Source organism: Pistacia vera, unplaced genomic scaffold (assembly GCF_008641045.1).
Source record: "Pistacia vera cultivar Batoury unplaced genomic scaffold, PisVer_v2 Contig104, whole genome shotgun sequence".
In the NCBI taxonomy this organism is placed as follows: Eukaryota; Viridiplantae; Streptophyta; class Magnoliopsida; order Sapindales; family Anacardiaceae; genus Pistacia; species Pistacia vera.
The window spans coordinates 1,752,616-1,761,653 of NW_022195071.1; the positions used below are offsets into that span (position 1 = coordinate 1,752,616).

At 37.8% G+C, this 9,038-nt stretch overlaps 1 pseudogene; it reads left to right on the forward strand.

Annotated features, from left to right (window-relative positions):
- Positions 1-231: 231 nt before the first annotated feature.
- Positions 232-8,415, forward strand: LOC116126249 (annotated as a pseudogene).
- Positions 8,416-9,038: the final 623 nt, after the last annotated feature.

Consider the following 9,038-nt stretch of genomic DNA (forward strand, 5'->3'; position numbering starts at 1 on the left):
CAAATTCTGTTGTATACAGATATATATCCAGCTAGCATTCCCTTATATTTTCTAATGGGGTACATGGTCCGTGATATTTTTGAAAATCATTATTAAAAAACATGACGATAAATGAATAATAATTTTTAATAGTTAATCAGTGTGTATAAATATATGAATCCTCGATCATAAAGACACAATAGTCAAGACTCAAAGAACTTAAAGACTTAAAGTTGCAATATATTCATTGGAGCTAAAATGGTTACTGTGGATGAAGTTCGCAAGGCTCAACGTGCTGAAGGCACTGCCACAATCATGGCAATTGGAACAACAAATCCTCCAAATGTCTATGATCAAAGCTCATATCTAGACACTTACTTTCTTATGACAAATACCGAGCACCTGACCGAGGTCAAATACAAAATGCAGCGCATGTGTAAGAAATACTATTTTCTAGCTAATTTTTCGTTTTTTTAGTTTACGTTGCTTTTTATATTTTCAAAGTGTTAATTATGTTCGAGATATTGAACAATTTTAGGATTGAAAATAACCTGTTCATATTTAATGATTTCAGGTAATCAGTTCTTGACCTAAGCTTGACAAAAGAAAGAAAAGGTAAAGTAAAGGAATAGTAAATGAAGCTCACGAAAGTGTATTGTATTCAGCTTACAGATAACTGTACAGTAAGTAGCACTTTTATAGTGCTCTGTTTACATAAATATTGAAACGTAGCTAAATCTAACTGCTGTAACAAATTGCTAACAACTTAACAGATTGCAAACAACTTAGTAACTAAACAATGATAACTGTAATAGATTAATAACTGAACACATTTTACTTTTTCATTAACATCCTCTCGTAAACTAAACTGGGAGTTCTCCTTGCTAACTTAGTTAACTACCTTAACATCCTCCCATAAACTGAACTGGGAGTTTTGCTCATTTATCACTTCCAGGTTGTTTTTCCGCACAACTACTACAACTGACAGTATACACCTGCAATACACACCACATCACCAAAGCATTATCATTCAACTGCTCACTTATCAACTTCCAGATTGTTTTTCTACACACTTACTACAACTGGCAGTATACTCCTGCTCAAATCATTATCATTGAACACCTGCAATATACACCATATCGAGGCAATTCTTTTACACACCACACATATCAGTCATTCTTCTCTGTAATGGCAACCAACCAGTAGAGCACCAACTAGCAGAGCACTTAATACAAGTAGAATCAAAACTGCACATCACACATATCAGTCATTTCTTCTCTGTAATGGCAACCAACCAGCAGAGCACCAACCAGCAGAGCACTTAATACAAGTAGAATCAAAACTACACATCACACATATCAGTACATTTCTGCACTGGAGTGATAGTCACCAGCCGAGTACTAATGCAACATTCAAGCAATATCATTCAACACCTGCAATATACACCATATCAAAACAATTCTTTTACACACCACATATATCAGCCATTGCTTCTCTGTAATGGTAGCCAACCAGCAGAGCACTTAATAAAAGTAGAATCAAAACTGCACATCACACATATCAGCACATTCCTACACTGGAGTAACAGTCACCAGCCGAGTACTAATGCAACATTCAATCTCTGCAATACACCTCACATCAAATATTTCTTCTCTATAGTGACAACCAATCCAACACAACACTTAATACATCCAATCACAAGAAAATTAGCAGAACAATTAACCAAAAGGAAAAACCAGCAGAGCATAGATCATTTGCAAAACACTAGCTCTATAGAATACTACCATTTTTTTTTTCTTTAGAACAATATCACATCTTCTCTAATCACTACAATTTTTCAACTTAGTAACTAAAGATCATCAGAATACTTTAGAACACTATCACTTCTTCTTTAACCACTACAGTTTCCTTCTCCTCTAATAACTGTAGTTTCTTTTTCAGAGTTACACGATTGAACATCAACTTTCATAGGAGAAGCAGCTACTGTCAATTTTTCTCTAAGAATTTCAAATCGTGAAGCTGATAGTGATTTGGTGAAGATGTCAGCTTTTTGGTGTTCAGTTGGAACATATTGGACTTTTAAGTTGTTAGCTATAACTTGTTCTCTGATGTAGTGAACATCCAGCTCAATATGCTTGGTCCTAGCATGAAATACTGGATTTGAGGCAAGAGATCCAGCACTCTGATTATCACACCACACAATCGGTATGGTGAGGAGGCTTAAGTGCATTCCAGAAAATAGACTTTTGAACCATGCTACTTCTGTAGCTCCTTGACCAAGAACTCTATATTCTGCTTCTGTGGAGGATAAAGCTACTACCTTCTGCTTTCTAGCACTCCATTGAAGGAGATTAGGCCTAAGAAAAATGCAGCAACCACTGGTTGACCTGCGATCTTGAATATTTCCTGCCTAATCTGCATCAGTGAAGCACTCTAGACTGAATCTGTGAATTCTATGAAACTGAATCCCAAAGCTGGTTGTGCCTTTAAGGTATCTTAACAATCTCTTGCAAGCTTGCCAATGTAATTGAGTAGGAGCCTTGAGAAATTGACTCAACTTGTTAACATAATAGGCAATATCAAGTCTGGACAAAGTCAAATACTGTAGGGCCCCAATGGTGCTCCTATACAGGGATGGTTTATCAAATAATTCACTGTCTTCAAGAGTGAGTTTGTTTCCTAACACCACAGGAGTAGAGCATGAGTCCATCATGCCAGTTTTTATCAACAAATCCTTGGCATATTTTTCTTGACACATATGGATACTGGAGGCTGATCTGCATACCTCAAAACCTAGAAAATATTTAAGGGATCCCAAGGTTTTCAAGGCAAATTCATCCTTTAGCTTGTGCACTATTTTTTGAACTAATTGGGAACTACTTCCAGTTAAGAGAATATCATCAACATAGACTAATACATAAACCACCGGATTATTGAGCTTGTAAATAAACAGACTTGGATCAGCTACTGAACTAACAAATCCCCATTTCAGAAATGCAGTTTTGAGTTTTTCAAACCAGGCTCTTGGAGCCTGTTTAAGTCCATACAGAGCCTTGACCAGTTTGCATACATGGAGTGGTTTGGCAGGATCAGTAAATCCAGTAGGTTAAGTCATATACACTGTTTCACTGAGTTCCCCATTAAACAAGGCATTGTTTACATCAACTTGTTGGATGTCCCATCCATAGGTGATAGCTAGGCTAAGTGCTACTCTAATTGTGGAGGATTTGATGACATGACTAAAGGTCTCAAGATAATCAATCCCCGGAGTTTGTTGGAAGCCTTTAGCCACTAACCGGGCTTTATATCTTTGAATAGAACCATCCGAGTTGTGTTTAATTGGGAAAACCCACTTATAACCCACAATATTCATATGAGATTCTGTTGGAACAAGCTCCCAAGTGTTATTTGAGAGTAAAGCAGTAAATTCACTGTCCATGGCAGCTTTCCAAGAGGGATGAGAGAGTGCTTCAGCAACACTTACTAGTTCACTAGTGTCCAGATGAGAAGAAGTGTTGATAGAAGGGACTAACATAGAGTTAAGAAGCTTGGCTTTGGATTTAGTAATCATGGGGTGATTATTTAAAGGTTTTGACTCAATTGGTAGGTCAACTACAAGGCTAATGCCCTCAGGTGAATCTGAATGTGAGGCTGGCTTTAATGATGATGTATGAAAAAGAAGATCTATTGTAAGATGCATAGGTTCAGGTGATTTATCACAAGAAGAGGACTCACTAAGTTGATTATTGTGATGTGTAAGGCTGACAGAGGTGGACTAATTGCTTTGACCTATAGAGCTACTAACAGTAGTAGATTTAGAAGATTGATGGGTAGTAGGACTATCTAAACCTGAAGTGGACTTGGTAGAACTTTCTGAATCTAAAGTATCTGTAGTAGACTCACTAATTGGATTAGCACCAGGACTGACATAGGAGAATTTATGAACCTGATCTGCTAAGCTAGGAGAGTGTGGTAGTGATGAGTTCTGCTGATCATTCATGGATGGATAGGAAAAAGTGCTGACCAGTTACAACATGAGATAAGGTTTTGACATGAAAGGCAGGTATTTGTGGAGTGGACTGATTAATGATAGAGCAAGAAGAGAGAGCTGAACCATTATCAGGGAAAGAGATATTAGAGGCTGTTTGAGACTAAAAAGATGAGGAGGAAGCAAAAAGGAAGGTAGTTTCATCAAATTTAACACTTTGACAAATGTAAATTTTTCCATTAGAAGCCATGCATTTGTATCCTTTGTGATGCATACTATACCCAACAAAAGTGCATTGACTAGTGTGAAAATCAAATTTATGAGAATTGTATGGCCTAAGGTAAGGATAGACTGCACAACCATAAACTCTAATAGTTGTATAATCTGGAACTTTGTTAAACAGGACTTGGAAAGGAGAAAGATTAGACAGAACAGGTGTAGGTAACCTATTTATTAGGTAGGTGGCAGTTTGAAAGGCAAACTACCAGAACTTTAAGGGCATGCTGGCTTGAGCAAGTAAAGTCAATCCTTGTTCAACTATTTACCTATGTTTCCTCTCTACTCTCCCATTTTGTTGATGGGTATGGGGACATGGATGTCGAAAAATAATTCCATGATCACTAAAGTAAGAAATTAAGCTCCTATATTCCCCTCCCCAATCAGTTTGGACACACTTTAGGCTAGTATTAAACTGTTTTTCAACCAATTTATGAAATTGTTTAAAAATAAGTTGAGTTTTAGATTTTGTTTTTAAAGGAAAAATCCAAGTAAAACGGCTACGATCATCTAAAAACTGAACGTAATACTTAAAACCTTTAGGTGAGGGAATGGGAGATGGTCCTCATAAGTCTGAATATACAAGTTCTAAAGGATGTGAAGCTCTAGAAGTAGATTTAGGGAATACATTCTGATGCAGTTTTCCATATTGACAGGCAATACAAAATTCAAAAGTATTAGTAACAGTATGATTCAACCTTAGAGACTGCAAAATTTTTGCAAGGACAGCGACATTAGGGTGACCTAGGCGTTTATGCCATAGCAAACCACTACTTTTTGCAACTGAAATAGATGAAATGATATGACTTTTATTGCTAATAGTGTCATCAGTACAAGAGGATACAAATGAAGTGGAAGAATTATTTAGTTCATCACTTGAAAGATTCGAAGAACAATTATTATTGGTATCATTATTACAAGTAGCAGAATATGGAGAAAACAAGAACTTGGTGGTTTGTGGTGTGGAAAAAGTTGTGGAATTGAAGGCTGAGACTGTGGTAGAAGGACCAACAGCCTGATTTGAGGTTGAAGTAGATTGTGAAGCTGGAATTTGGAGTTGATAAAGACCATCCTTAAGCCTTCCTTGAAGAAGAACAACCTTAGATTGTTTGTCCTTAATCACACAATGGTCAGCAAAGAACTCAACTACTACACTATTGTCTCCAGTGAATTTGGAAATACTTAGTAAATTTTTAGTGATATGAGGTACACATAAAACATGCTTGAGATAAAAGATCTAGAAAGGCAAGGTAATGTAGTAAAACCAGTATGAGTAATTGGAAGTAACTCACCGTTTTCGACCTGGAGCTGCTTATGGCCTTTGTAGGTAGAATTTATTGACAGTTGTGCTAGGTCTGATGTTACATGGTTGGTGGCTCCAGAATCCATATACCAAGATGCATCTTGGATAGTAGAAGGAGCAGCAATATAATTGGCTGTGGGATGTATTAAGTGTTGTGGATGAGTCTGAGATAAGAACACTTGGTTATGTCCAGTAGGTGTGGATGAATGAGATTCTGTAGGTATTTGTGATTGTGCTGGAGTTGTATTGGATCCAGTAGGAAAGCAAGTTGAAGTGGTATTTTGTGATCCTGAGTTAGGATAAGGTAATGAAGGGGAGTTATAGGAATTATAGGAGTTGTAGGGAAGTTGTGAGGACTGTGATGAGTTGAAGGGAAGGTATGATGAGCCTTGAAAGTTTCCTGATGTTCTGGGGAAATTGTTACTGGAAAACTGACCTCTTCCTACTGAGTTGCCTCCTTCTAAGGAGGTTGTATCAAAACGATGATAGCAATTGACGGCAAGATGCCCACTTTTGCCACAAACTTGGCAAATGATTCTACATCTTCCAACTCCCCTGCCTCGTCCTCTGCCACTAGCAAATTGAGGAGAATAAGGTTGATTATGTGATGTAAATGGATTAGTTCCAAAGCCAGGTTGGTGAGGTGTGTGGGTTCCAAAGCCAGGTTAGTGAGGTGTGTGGGTATGAGGAGTGAAACCAAGAGGCTGAGACTGTTGAAATTGATTCTGCCCAGTATTGAACGAAGACTGCACATTCTGGAATTTTTTGCTAGACTCATCAGTGATGACATTGGCTAGATGTATAGATCCACCATGAAACTCAGTTCCTATAATCGCATTTAAAGCTAAACTAGCTTTTTCCAACCTTAATTCAAATTTTTGCAGAATTATTTGTGCTTCTTGGATAGAAAGAGGATCTAACTTAGACTCCAACCTTGTAGTGATATTTACTACAGCAGCATCATATTCAGAGTTTAACCCGTCAAGAATGTAGTTTAGCAACTCTTCATCTGTAACTAAAATTCCACTTGCAGAGAAGACTTCAACAAATCCCTTCATTTCGACAAAGTACTCATGGATACTAAGGTTATCTTTCTTGGTATTTTGCAATAAATTTCTGATGTGTAGAGTTTTGGTTCTTGATTCAGTAAGGAATTCTTTTTCTAAAGCTATCCACATATCAGCAGCAAATTGAGATAAAACATTAAACATGGACTCTGAGATAGATCCAAGAAGCCAACTTACAAGCAATTTGTCAGTTTTCTTCCAATGACTATGAGCTGGATTAGGTTTCTTTTCAGTTGCTCCATCAGGACTCTCGACTTGAATTTTGATGAATGGAGCTGGACAAGAAACTAACTCGGTGAGGTGCTCCTCTAAATCATGCGAACCAGTAGCAAACAAGATCTGCGATTTCCAGAATTTGAAGTTGTCTTTGGTTAATTCTGGGGAGATTATTGGAAGAGTAGAAGAAGCCATAGAGGCTGTATTTGTGAGATTAACAGAATCGGAAGTCAATTTTTGGTCAGAGTTGTTCGGATTGGGAGTGAGCTGTGATAGATCTGCCATTTTCGACGTTAGTCTAATGGCTCTGATACCAAATCAGTTCTTGACCTAAGCTTGACAAAAGAAAGAAAAAGTAAAGGAAAGGAAAAGTAAATGAAGCTCACGAAAGTGTATTGTATTCAGCTTAAAGATAAATGTACAGTAAGTAGCACTTTTATAGTGCTCTGTTTACAAAAATAGTGAAACCTAACTAAATCTAACTGTTGTAACAAATTGCTAACAACGTAACAGATTGCAAACAACTTAGTAACTGAACAATGCTAACTGTAACAGATTAATAACTAAACACATTTTACTTTTTCATTAACACAGGTGATAAAACCATGATAAAAAAGTGACACACTTACACAACTAAAGAAGTTATGAAAGAAAATCCGAACATTAAATCATACAAGGCGCTTTCATTAGATACTAGGTAAGATGGCAGCAACATTGATACCAAAGCTAGGCAAGGAAGCTGCAACCAAAGCCATCGAGGAATGGGGCCAACCCAAGTAAAAAATCACTCACTCAATTTGTTGTAGCACTATGGGACCATTCATGCCTGGGCATGGCTACCAAATTGTCCAACTCTTGGGCCTTGATCTATCTATTAATCGAGTCATGTTGTACCAACAAGGTTGTAATAGAGGTGGGACCATACTTCGTATTGCTAAAGACCTAACTGAGAACAATAAAGGTGCTCGTGTCCTCATTGTATGCACCGAAATAACTCTCGTCGGCTTCCATTGCCCTACTGAAACCGATGTCAATGTTCTTGTGAGCCATTCTTTATTTGTGGATGGGTCTACATCTCTCATAGTTGGTGCAGATCCGATTCTTGGTGTTGAAAAGCCCATATTTGAACTAGTCTCTACAGCCCTAGCATTGGTGCCTAATAGCCCTAGGGCTATTTGTGGGAGTATTCGCGAGCACGGACTTACGATTCATATTGGGAAGGAAGTTCCTGACCTTATTTCAAACCATATTGAGAAGCGATTGATTGAGGTATTCCACCCTTTAGGTATCACAGATTGGAACTCAATCTTTTGGGCTGCACATCCTGGTGGGCCTGCGATTTTGGACCAAGTGGAGGCCAAGTTGGGTCTTAAACCTGAAACGTTACGTGCGACCAGGCACGTGCTTGCTGAGTATGGTAAGATGTTAAGCGTAACTGTATTGTTTGCTTTGGATGAAGTAAGGAAGAAGTCAACTGAAGACGGGTTGAAGACCACAGGAGACGGTTTAGAATGGGGAGTGCTTTTCGGGTTTGGTCCTGGGCTTACTATTGAGACATTGTCCTCCATAGTGTTAACGTTGCTTAGGGGATCCTCTTATTGATTTACTTTGCTTTCTTTTCCTTTTTCTTTTTTACATGGTTATTCACAATAAAGTATGCAAAAATATGTCTAAAGGAATTATGATTTTTAAATTGTAAATCATATTCTTTATCATAAATAAAGTATCAAAAATAATTTATGAGATGCATTAATTCTCTTTTTCCTGGAGCTTGAAAATTTGAACATATTAAAGTATGATTCTATGTTAAGAAGTGTCTGTGGTTATAATAAAGTACTAAGAATCATTATCATAAAATTTTATAGGGTGTCTTTGTCCTTCCGTGTTCTCTCGGGGTGGTTCGGTCCGGGTACCCTACACTTTTGGAAGACCGGAACCGGAACCGGAACGGGAACCGACGGTTCCTAACTTTTGGAATCGGAACCGGAACCGACGGTTCCGTTCTTTGAATTTGGAACCGGACCGGAACCCGGTTCCGGTTCCGGTTCTGGGTACCCTGTAAAATTAATTATCGCCCCCCCCCCCCCCCAAAGTTTTTTAAATGACAAAAAAAACTCTTAAAAACTTACAAATACCCCCACTTGGCACTTATTAACAAAATTAAAATTGTAAACTTCATATTCAAACTCCAAATTAAAATAATCTATTG